The 12,323-nt window shown below is 39.2% G+C and overlaps 1 protein-coding gene across 1 annotated transcript in view; it reads left to right on the top strand.

Moving 5' to 3' along the window:
- Positions 1-12,323, top strand: part of OBSCN (obscurin, cytoskeletal calmodulin and titin-interacting RhoGEF) — a 137,828-nt gene that overhangs the window by 43,959 nt on the left and 81,546 nt on the right.

Below are 12,323 nucleotides of genomic sequence, written 5' to 3'. Positions count from 1 at the left end.
GATGAACCCCACTTGGTCGTGATGAATAATCTTTTTAATGCATTGTTGTATTCGATTTGCTAGAATTTTATTTAGGATTTTTGCATCGGTATTCATCAGAGATATTGGTCTGTAGTTTTCTTTTTTTGTGCTGTCCTTACCAGGTTTTGGTATCAGGGTAATGTTGGCCTCATAAAATGAGTTAGGGAGTACTGTCTCTTCTTCAATTTTTTGGAAGAGTTTGAGCAGGATTTGTATTAGATCCTCTTTGAAGGTTTGGTAGAATTCACTAGTGAAGCCATCTGGTCCCGGACTTTTGCTTTTGGGAAGGTTTTGGATGACTGATTCAATTTTGAATTCTCTGTCATTTAAGTCACATATTTCCATATCTTTAAGTTTATTTTCTGGAGACTTTTCACTTTCTTTCTGAGCTGTCTTGTTGCCTTGGTTATTCATGGCACTTAATGATTTATTATTTCTCCTCCTAGACATCTACAGGAGTGGGTTCTGCACAGGTTGATAGGAAGAGGTCTCTCTTTTGTTTTCCACTACTTGTTGGTAGAATGTTTTATTTTCTTCCGACTGCAACCCTTTTTTCTCTCTCTCTCGCACTGTAGTGTTATGTTTTCTCTGCACTATTCCAGCTTCTCACACAATGGTGGGATTCCCTGGGAGACGGGCTTCTCCTCTGTTAACAGTTCGCCTGGGTCATACGGTGCCACCTCTGTGGGGGGATGTGGAGAGCTTTTGATGTTCCAAAGCTCTTCTGCTCTACATTCAGAGCCCATGTGCTTCAGCAGCTCTGTTTACTCCTGCAGGTATCCGCCCAGATAGGTGGGGTCAGGGGCAGGGTGAGTTGTGAGAGGTGGTCAAGAGCAATGGCGGCGACCACCACCACAGCCAGTCCTGCTTCCACAGCTCCCTCCCCTTTGCCCGAACTAGTTGGGCTAGTTCCATGTCTGCAGACCACAGTTCTCAAAACTGCAAATATTCTGTTCTTTTGATCTGATACAGCTACTGTTCTGCTTCTAGCACTGGGCAGGTGGGGCCGGTCAAGCTCTGGGAGGGTAGGGAGGGGGCAACTAGTCTAAGTGCCTAAGGCTTCTGTTCTCTGCTCGGCAGTGAGGGCTTAAACCACCGTTTTCAGCCTTCTTCCCTCAGTCTTTGCTCCGAAGTCTCTGCTGTGAGCGTTGGGTTCAGCCCTGTTATAGGCTGCCCCCTCAGCCCTGTGGGCCATAAGCGGAGCCCTAGCAGTCCGAGTTCTTCCCTCTCCTGCAGCTGCGGTAGTTCCGGGAAGCAGCGAGCTTGGAGCCCTGAGCTAGGTCTGCGTCCTGCGCCCGCGCGCGGGTCATCTCCACACTTCTCCCTTCCCTCCTCCCCTGCTCGCGCAATTCTCCCACCTTTAGGTGAATTCAGTAGTGAGACTCTTCGTCTTGCCTCTCTGCTGCGCAGGGAGTCCTTTGTGGAGTTATAGTTGTTCAATTTGTTGTAAATTCCAGGGGAGATTTCCAGAGGCTCACCTCACGCCGCCATTTTGATGACGTCTCCCCTTGACTGTTTTTATAACTGACAATTTGCACATCTTAATCCCTTCCTCTTTCTCACCCATCCCTCCAACCCCCCTCTCACATGGCAACCACCACTCTGTTCTCTGTATCTATGAGTTTATTTCTGATTTGTTTGTTCATTTATTTTGTTCTTTAGTTTCCACATATAAATGAAATCATGATATTTGTCTTTCTCTGTCTGACTAATTTCTCTTAGCATAATATACCCTAGGTCCATCCTTATTGTTGCAAATGGCAAGAGTTCACCTTTGTTTTATGGCTGAGGAATATTTGATTGTATAAATGTACCACATCTTCTTTATCCATTTGTCTGTTAATGGACACTTAGTTTGCTTCCATATCTTGGCTATTGTAAATAACGCTGAAATGAACATAGGGCTGCATAGAGCTTTTTAAATTAGTGTTTTGAATTTATTTGGATAAGTACCCAGAAATTGAATTGCTGGATTATGATAGTTGTATATTTAATTTTTTGAGGAACCTCCATACTGTTTTCTATAGTGACTGCACCAATTTGCAATCCCATGAACAGTGCACAAGGGTTCCCTTTTCTCCACATCCTCACCAACAGTTGTTTGTTGATGTATTGATGTTGGCCATTCTGACATTTGTGAGGTGATATCTCATTGTGGTTTTAATTTGCATTTCCCTGATGATTAGTGATATCGAGCATCTTTTCACATGTCTATTGGCCATCCATATGTCCTCTTTGGAGAAAAGGTTCTCTGTCTATTTTTTAACCAGATTGTTCGTTTCTTTGCTGTTGAGTTGTATGGATTCCTTATATGTTTTGGATATTAACCCCTTATTGGATATGTCACTTGTGAATATCTTCTCCCATTCAGTAGGTTGCCTTTTCATTTTATTGATGGTTTCCTTTGCTGTGCAAAAACTTTTTAGTTACTGTAATCCCATTTGCTTATTTTTCCTTTTGTTTCCCTTGCTTGAGGAGACTAATCTAAAAAAATATTGTTAAGATCAATGCCAGAGAGTATATTGCCTATATTCTTATTCTAGGAGTTTCATGGTTTTAGGTCTCACATTTAAATCTTTAGTCCATTTTGAGTGTGTTCTTTTATATGGTGTAAGAAAGTGGTCTAGTTTCATTGTTTTCGCATGTATGTGTATAGTTTTCCTAATACCATTTATTGGAGAGACTGTCTTTACTCCATTGTGTATTCTTGCATACTGTGTCTTAGTTATTGACCATTTATGTATGAGTTTATCTCTGGGCTCTCTATTCTGTTCCATTGACCTATGTGTCTGTTTTTATGCCAGTACCATGCTATTTTGCTTACTAAAGCGTTGTAGTGTAGTTTGATATCAGGTACCGTAATACCTCAAACTTTGTTCCTCTTTTTCAAGATTGCTATGAATATTCAGAGTCTTTTATGGTTCCATATAAATTTTAGGATTATTTGTTGTAGTTCTGTGCTAAATACCATTGGTATTTTGATAGGGATTGTATTGAATCTGTAGATTGCTTTGGGTCATATGAACATTTTAATCATGTTAATTCATTTAATCCATGAGCATGTATATTCTTTTATTTATTTGTGTCTTACTCAATTTCTTTCTTTAATGTCTTGTAATTTTCTGAGTTCAGGTCTTTTACCTCCTTGGTTGAATTTATTCCTAGGTATTTTATTCTTTTTTTATGTGACTGTAAATTGTATTATTCTTTTTAATTTCTCTTTCTGATTGTTCATTATTAGTATATGCAAAAGCAACAGATTTCTGTATATTAATTTTGTATTTTGCAACTGTACTGAATTCATCTATTAGTTCCAATTAGTTTTTACTGGAATCTTTAGGGTTTTCTATATATGTAGTATCATGTCATCTGTAAATAGTAACAATTCTACTTCTTTCTTTTCCAGTTGGATACCTTTTATTTCATTTTTTTTGGGTCTGATTGCTGTGGACAGGACTCCCAATACTATGTTCAATAAAAGTGATAAGAGTGGCATCTTGTATGTTTTTCTGATCTTAGAGAAAAAGCTTTCAGTTTTTCCCCATTGAGTATGATGTTAGCTATTGGTTTGTCATATATTGCCTTTATGATGGTGAGATATGTTCCTTTTATACCCACTTAGTGGAGTTTTTTTTTTTTTAAATCATAAATGGATGTTGAATTTTATCAAATGTCTTTTAAATTTTTATTGGGGAATATTGGGGAACAGTGTGTTTTTCCAGGACCCATCAGTCGTTGTCCTTTAATCTAGTTGGGAGGACGGAGCTCATTGACCCATGTGGGAATCGAAAGGGCAACCCTGTTGTGAAGAGCTCGCGCTCTAACCAAGTGAGCCATCTAGCCGCCCCTGTCAAATTCTTTTTTTGCATCTATTGATACAATCATATGATTTTTATCCTTCATTTTGTTTATGTTCTGTATCACATTAATTGGTTTCCAGATAGTGAACCCTTGGAATGCATCCCACTTGATCATATTATGTGATCATTTTAATGTATTGCCAAATTTGGTTTGCTAATACTTTGTTGAGGATTTTTGCATCTATGTTCATCAGGGATATTGGCCTATAATAGTCTTTGTAGTGTCTTTGTCTGGTTTTGGTATCACGGTGATGCTGGCTTTATCAAATGAGTTTGGGAATCTTCCCTCAGCTTCAATTTTGAGAATAGTTTGGGATGGGTAGGTATTAATTATTTAAATGTTTAAAAGAATTCACCTGTGAAGCCATCTGGTTCTGGAGTTTTGTTTGTTGGGAGTTTTTTGATTATTGATTCAATTTTGTTACTAGTAGTCAGTGTTCAAATTTTCTGTTTCTTCCTGATCAAATCTTGGAAGGTTGTATGTTTCTAGGAATTTGTCTTTATCATCTAGATTTTTAATTTGTTGGCATATAATCATTCATAGTATAGTCTTATAATCCCTTGTATCTCTGTGGTGTCATTTGTCACTTATCTTTCTTTTCTGATTTTATTTATTTGGGCTCTCTCTCTGTTAATTATTAGTTTCAGGTATACAAAACAATGCAATAGTTAGACATTTATACCCCTCACAAAGTGATAACCCCCCTCCCCAATCTACTACCCCTCTGACGTCGCATACAGCTGTTACATTTCCACTGTCTCTATTCCTTATGCTGTACTCCACTTCCTATGATTATATATATATATATAAATTTATATATATATATAAAATTATAGTTGGCATTCATTATTATTCAGCTTCAGGTTCAGGTGTACACTGCAGTGGTCAGGCACCTACACCATCCATGAAGTGGCCTCCCTAAGAAGACAAGTGTCCATCAAATACCCTACAAAATCTTTACAAAATTGTGGATTATATTCTCCAAACTGTCTTTTGTATCCCCGTGGCAATCTTGTGGTTACCAATTGTGCTTTCTAATCCCCTCACCTTCTCCTTCATCCTGACCCACCCATCTAGCAATCCTCAGTTTTTCTTCTATATCACTGAGACTGTTTCTGATTAGTTTGTTCATTTATTCTTTAGATTCCACATATAAGTGAGATCATATGGTATTTGTCTTTCTCTGTTTGACTTATTGCACTTAACATAATGTTCTCTAGGTTCATCCACATCGTTGCAAATGGTAATATTTCATTCTTCTTTATGGCCAAGTAATACTCCATTGTATGAATGTACCAGAGTTTCTTGATCCAGTCATCTACTGATGGGCTTTTTGGTTGTTTCCATGTCTTGGCTATTGTGAATAGTGCTGCAACAAACATCGGGGTTAAGAAATTTTTTTGAATTAGTGTTTTGCTTTCTCTGGATAGATATCTTGGAGTGGAATTGCTGGACCATAAGGTAATTTCATTTCCTGTTTTTTGAGATACCTTCATGCTGATTTCCATAGTGTCTGCACCAATCTGCCATCCCACCAGCAGTGCATGAGGGATCCCTTTTCTCCACATCCTAGCCAGCACTTGTTTGTTGATTTATTGATTATAGCCAGTTTGACGGGTGAGGTGGTATGTCATTGTGGTTTTTATTTGCATTTCTCTTATGCTTAGTGAGGTTGAGCATTTTCTCATACGTCTGTTTGCCATCTGTATGTCCTCTGTAGAAAAATGTCTCTTCATGTTCTCTGCCCATTTTTTAATTAGGTTGTTTGCTTTCTGGAGTTGAGTTGAATGAGCTATTTATAAATTTTGGTTATTAACCCCTTATCAGATATATCATTGACAAATATCTTCTCCCATTCAGTAGGATGTCTTTTTGTTTTATTGATGGTTTCTTTTACTGTGAAAAAACTTTTTAGTTTGATGTAATTCCATGTTTATTTTTTCTCTTACTTCCCTGCCCAAGGGGATATAGCAGTAAAAATATTACTAAAGGTAATGTCTGCAAACTTTCTTCTTTTTTTCCCAAGTCAAGTTGTTGTCCATTCAATCCTAGTTTGTGGGGGGTGCCATTCAGCTTCAAGTTGTTGTCCTTTCAGTCTTAGTTGTGGAGGGCGCAGCTCAGCTCCAGGTCTAGTTGCTGTTGCTAGTTGCAGGGGGCGCAGCCCACCATCCCCAACATTAGGGATGTTGGCCTGTAGTTGTTTTTTTTTTTTGTTTTTTGTTGTTGTTTTGTTTTTGTAATGTCTTTGTCTGATTTTGGGATCAGGGTGATAGTGGCCTCTTAAAAAGTGTTTGGGAGCCTTTCTTCCTTCTGGATTTTTTGGAATAGTTTGAGGAGAATAAGTGATAATTCTTTATTATTATATAGTGCCCATCTTTGTCTTTTAATATATTCTTCATTTTAAAGTCTGTTTTGTCAAATATAAGTATTGCTACTCCAGATTTTTTTCTCATTTTCATTTGCATGAAATATCTTATTCCAGCCCTTCACTTTCAGCCTGTGTGTGTCTTTTGATCTGAGGTGAGTCTCTTGTATACAGCATATACAAGGGTCTTGTTTTCTTATCCACTCAGCCACCCTGTGTCTTTTGACTGGAGCATTTAACCCATTTACATTTAAAGTGATTCATGATAGGTACATAGCTATTGCCATTTTGTTATTTGTATTTCTGGTCTTCATTAGTTAGATTGTTTTCATCTTTCTTCTGCTTACAGAAGCCCTTTTAATATTTCCTGCATTGCTGGCTTGGTGGTAATGAATTCCTTTAGCTTATTCTTTTCTAGGAAGGCTCTTTATCTCTCCTTCAATTTTAAATGATAGCCTTGCTGTATAAAGCCATCTAGGTTGTAGGCCTTTGTTTTTCATCACTTTGAATACCTCCTGCCACTCCCCTTTGGCCTGCAAACTTTCTGTAGAAAAGTCATTTGATAGTCTGATAAGAGTTCCCTTGTATGTAGCCCATTGTCTTTCTCTTGCTGCTTTTAGGTTTCTCTCTTTGTCTTTACCTTTTTTTGCCATTTTAACTATAATGTGTCTTGGTGTGGGCCTGTTGGGTTCATCTTGGGTGGAACTCTCTGCACTTCCTGGGCTTGTATGTTGGTTTCCTTTACCAGGTTAGGGAAGTTTTTGGTCATTATTACTTCAAATATGTTCTCAATCCCTTGCTCCCTCTCTTCACCTTCTGGTATTCCTATGATGTGCATGTTGTTGCGCTTGATGTTATCCCACAGGTCTCTTAAACCATTTTCGTTGGTTTTTATTCTTTGTTCTTTTTGTTGTTCCACTTGGGTGATCTCTGCTAACTTGTCTTCTAAATCGCTGATTCGATCCTCTGCCTCATTTCACCTACTGGTAATTCCTTCAAGTGTGTTCTTTATTTCAGTTATTGTATTTAGTTCTAACTGGTTGTTAGAAATCAAAATCCTTTATGATTTCTTTACCTTTCTTTACGTTCTCACTAAGCTCCTTAAACATTTTTATCATCAGTGTTCTGAACTCTGTCTCTGACAGGTTGTTTACCTCTATTTCATTTAGTACCAATTCTGGAGTTTCTTTCTGTTCTTTTATTTGGGACATGTTTCTTTGTTTCCCCATTTGGCTGACTCTCTGTGTTTGCTTTGATGTATTAAGTAGATCCCCTAGGGTTCTCAATCTTTAATGGGTGGCTTTATGTAGTATGTGTCCTTTATATTTGAATTGCACCTCCTCCCTATCCTCCTGTGAATGTGCTCCAGAGGTGACCCTTGTATTGTGTGTATTCTCCTGTTAAAGTTGAGCTTTAAATTGCTTTTGGTTTGTCAGTAGGTGGGATTGACTCCCAGGCTGACTAGCTGTGAGAATTGGCTCTGCCCACAGTGGATGAGCTGCTGTGTGAGGGTTGATCCCTCAGATGAGGCTTGGCCTCTATGGGCTCTTGTGTCTGTAGAGAATTCCCTCTGGGTGTGTGTTACTTGTAGGTCAAATCCGGTAATACTCTAGTTTGGTCTGGAGTTGGCCTCTGGATGTGTTGCATCTTGTGCCTCTTGGGCTGGGACCTGGTGTGGGGCGATTTCAGAACAAAACAAATCAACAAGTGCAGCAACAATAACAACAAAGGAAAAACCCAATACACTCACATGCAAAAAGCAACCAATAACCAACACTCAACACGGGGAAAAAAATCAATACAGAAAAATGGAAAGAGGGAGGAAAAGTATGGCAAGGAAAAGAAAAAAGAAAAGAAGAGAGAGACAAAGGGGAAAAAAAAATATATATATATATATATATATATATATATATATATGCTAAAAATGATAATAATAAAAAAATTAAAAAAAGAAAGGGAAAAAAAAAAGCTGCACCAGTCTTGGCTTAAGCCCACCAAGATGTCTCCAGGTTGTCCTCTGCTGTACAAAGACTTCTCTTTGTGGAGGCAGAGCCAGACACCTGGTGCCCAGAGTGACCCTGGCAATGCAGTTCTAGATGAGTGGAGCTATGAGGTATGGTTGGTAGTTTTTACAAGGTCAGTGCAGTTTCTGCTCTCGCCTGCACATATGTGTGCTGAGAGCACCATAGCCAGCCACTGGGAGGTGGGCTTATTCCCAATGCCCAGGTCTCCTGAGGCTTAGGGCACTTCTTTGGTCTGGTAGGGGGGTGTGGAGGGTGTGAGATTTCTGAGCTGCTTGAAAGCCCAGAGCTGTCCCTGCCACCCGCTGCTGACCCCTGTGGGGGTCTCCACAGCTGTAATTGCCCTACTGCAAGTAGCCCAGAAAAGGTGGGGGTGGGGGAGGGAGGAGTCTTCTGTCTCCGTGCTGGACTCTTCCCTAGGTCACAGCAGCAAACTGGCTTTTTCAGGTCCTGAGCACTACAGCTCCTCTGTAATCTGACACTCCTCCTCAGTTCAGGGACCAGCTTGAGACTCTGGAAGGGTGGGGGTAGGATTGCTGTGGGACAGTGAGGGAGGGACCAAGGTATGGTGTTTGCTTTTTGTATGACCTAGGGCCTAGCTGGAGATCTCAGCTGAGGTTACTGCCTCAAATTCTGGACAGCTGACCTCTTCCCAAGAGAGAGCAGCTGTGGGGCACAGGGAGGGAGCCCACAACTGACTGCTGCAATCTCTGGTCTGCGTCCTGGGACTCCATGTCCCCACACCACTCCCTTCCCTCTTCCCCTGCTCACCCAGTTGGCCCACCTTTAAGTGATCCTCATGCGAGCCTCTTAGCTCTTCTGTGTGATGAGCAGAGTCTTTTGATGGGTTATAGAGGTTCAATTTGTGGTAAGTTCCAGAGGAGAACTCAAGAAGCCCACCTCACTGCTGCCTTTCCTATGACGTTACTTCTCTCTTTTTGATGTGTCTGCTTAAAGGTTTATTTATTTTTATTTTGTATATCTTTCCAAAGAACCAGCTCTAAGCGTCATTGATCATTTCTATTGCTTTTTCAGTCTCCATTTAATTTATTTCTGCTGTGCCTTTGCTCTTTTGGATGTCCTGGGAACTCCCAGAGGCCCTCTTTAAGCACCACCTGGGGGTTATTGCTAGTGAAAGACATTTGAATTTCTTTGAACGAATATAAGGGCAGATTTCAGCCACATAATCATACTAGGAAGTATTTTGACTAAGCTTTGTATTATCAGTGGTTTAGGTGTCCTGGGACTCTTTCTCATCTTTGAATATGGATGTAGAAGTTATCCGTGGACCAAATGTAACAAAATCTAGATCCAAGTGTTTTTTGCAATATCTGTGCCAAGTAAATAAATATCAGAGGATTTGTAGATATGTATCAGAGATATGCACACGTGAGGTCTGGAATTCTCTTTTTGAAGCAAATCTTGTTTTCTTTTTGTCTTCAGTAAGACCATTGTGTCAGAATTCCCCTTGGAGATTGATTTATAAATTTAGATGTGGAAGGGAATAAGGAGCTTAAGTCATTTTGTTAAAGTATGTTTATTAAAGTGTTATAGCACATTTTATTAAATATTTGTCCCTGTTGTAGCAGCCACTGACAGATACAGCTATATTTATGTCATAGAATCACCTGGTCATTAGTGGGTATCAATGCCTCTCTCGCTGGTTCATGAGACATCTGAGGACTAAATTTATTTTTCTTTCCTTAAGTGTGTCTTAACATTAGAGAAGGTTGGGTACAGTACCACATTGACTCCTAAGTGCCAGCACATAACAATTTTGTTGTATATCAGTATATAATGATTTGTTGGTGTTTATAAATACCAAAAAACTATGTATCTTTATAAAAAAATTTTTAAAGAACATATTATTTTAATATGTTCATATTATTTTAAGGCAATAATTTTGAAAGGTTTTGACAAATTAACCAAATGTTAGAAAACTGTATGAAAAAGTGACATAAGAAGAAACAGAAAACTCAAGTTGTCCTATAACTTTTAAATAAATGAAACCAGTAATAAAAAACATCTTTTCATAGAGAAACATCTAAGCCCAGTGGCTCTACTGATAAATTATACCAAATATTCTAGAAAGCAATCATTCCATGGTCATAGAGATTCCTCTAGAGAACAAAACAGGGAGATACACTCTCTGAATTGATTTGTGTAGGTAGCGTAACATTTAATAGAAAAACCTGGCAAGGAAAATAGAATTAAAATTACAGGCCAATCTCTTATGGACAGCAAAACCAATATCTTCAACAAAATATTGGCAAAGTCATCTGAGCAATGTGTCAAGATGAAGATACACTAAGACAAAAGTCATTTTGTAGGAATGCAATGTTGGTTTAATATTCAAAATAATAGAAAAATCAATATAATGAATGGCATTAACTGATTGAAAGAGAAAAAAATGATATGATTTTTTTTTCTCAATGGTGCAGAAAACACAAGCTAACATCATGCTTAAAGTGAAATCTTGAAAGTTTTACCTATTGAGGTAGGAACAAGCGGAGGCGGCCCTTTGTCACCACTTCTCTCCAACATTACATAGCACAGAATGGGGTAAAATGCAATAAAATGCATAAAAGTTGGAAAAACAAAGTGGAATTCACAGACGACAGGAGTATCAGTTCCAAAATTCCAAAGATAAATTATTAGACTTAGCAAGAGTGTCCAGAAAGATCACTACTTACAAATATCAACGTACAGAAAACACTTCTATATTTCTATACTAGCAACAGTTGGAAAATGAAATGTTAAAAGGTTTCCAATATCATCAGCAGTATCATGTTCCTAATTCCAAATCTAATAAAACATCCTTAGTGGCTCTGTGGGTAGAAATTATTGAACACTTTTGAGAGATGATTAAGAATGTCTAAACAAATGGAAAGATCCACAGAAGAATCTAAGCTATTTATTAACAATTCAAATCAAAACAGATGTTCTTTGGGAGGGGGTGGGGTGTTGAAAATTGGCAGGCAGATTCAGTGTGACCATTTGCTTTATCAATATCAAGAATTATTATACAGCTACGGTAATGTAGACAGCTGCATCTCAGTGAAGGGACACTTATTAGATCAAAGGATCAAAGGAACAGAATAGAGAGCTCAGAAACTCTGAGTGGACTCCAGCACAGTTTAAAAAAACAAACAAACCAGGAACCTGTGCAAAGATTGGGAAAAAATGGTTTCTTCATAAAAGTTTTTTGCCATTTAACCATATGGAAAAATCAGTTGGTAACTTACACTGCACACAAACCCAATTCCAGGTGGGTTAGAGACCTCAGGTTATGAGATAACAACATAAAACACTTAGATGATGACATCGATTGCTTAAAGACTTCAGGGAAAGAAGGGATTTCTGACAGAAGGTAGATGCACTAACCACCATGGAACAAGAATGACATAAATAGCCCCATTAAAAGGAAAAACTTTCATTCACTAGAAGACACCATAAAAGAGTGAAAAGACAAGTCACTCAGATGTGGAAGAGAAAGACACTAGCATGTAAATAGAGCCCTAAAAATGAATATGCAAAAGACAGATGATGCTATTGAAAATTGAACCGAAGATTGAACAGTGACACCACAGAGGAGCAAACAGTAATGACCAAAAAATTGGAGAAGTTGCTCCAGTTTGTGGGTCATCAAGACCATGCAATCAACCACTACAGGAGGTACAGCTCACTCCCCCAGGGTGCCAGCAGGTGACATGGAAAGCAGGCAGGAGGGGAGCCTCAGGAACTCTGCTGCTCTGCACAATCACAGGGAGAGACTGCGTCACCCTGGGGGTGCCCGGCGCCCAGTGCGTGCCTCACCCCGCAGTCCCTCTCCTAGAGGGTGTGTGCTCAGGAGAAGCCTTTCACAGTGTCCTCACCTGGACCAGCCCACAGGCGTAGTGGGTGTGCAGATGGATGGTGCTGCTTGTTGCTGAGAAGGCAGTGGGGCTTCTCCAGTCCACACAGCTGGTGCAGAGCCTGGAGAAGTTTCCAGTCCTCCCATCTCCCTGTGTAGTCCTTCTCTCCCCAGCACTGTCCTCCTGAATTAAAGGATGTCT

This window comes from Rhinolophus sinicus, linkage group LG10 (assembly GCF_036562045.2).
Source record: "Rhinolophus sinicus isolate RSC01 linkage group LG10, ASM3656204v1, whole genome shotgun sequence".
NCBI classification, from domain to species: Eukaryota; Metazoa; Chordata; class Mammalia; order Chiroptera; family Rhinolophidae; genus Rhinolophus; species Rhinolophus sinicus.
This window is presented reverse-complemented; position numbering and strand designations above follow the sequence as displayed.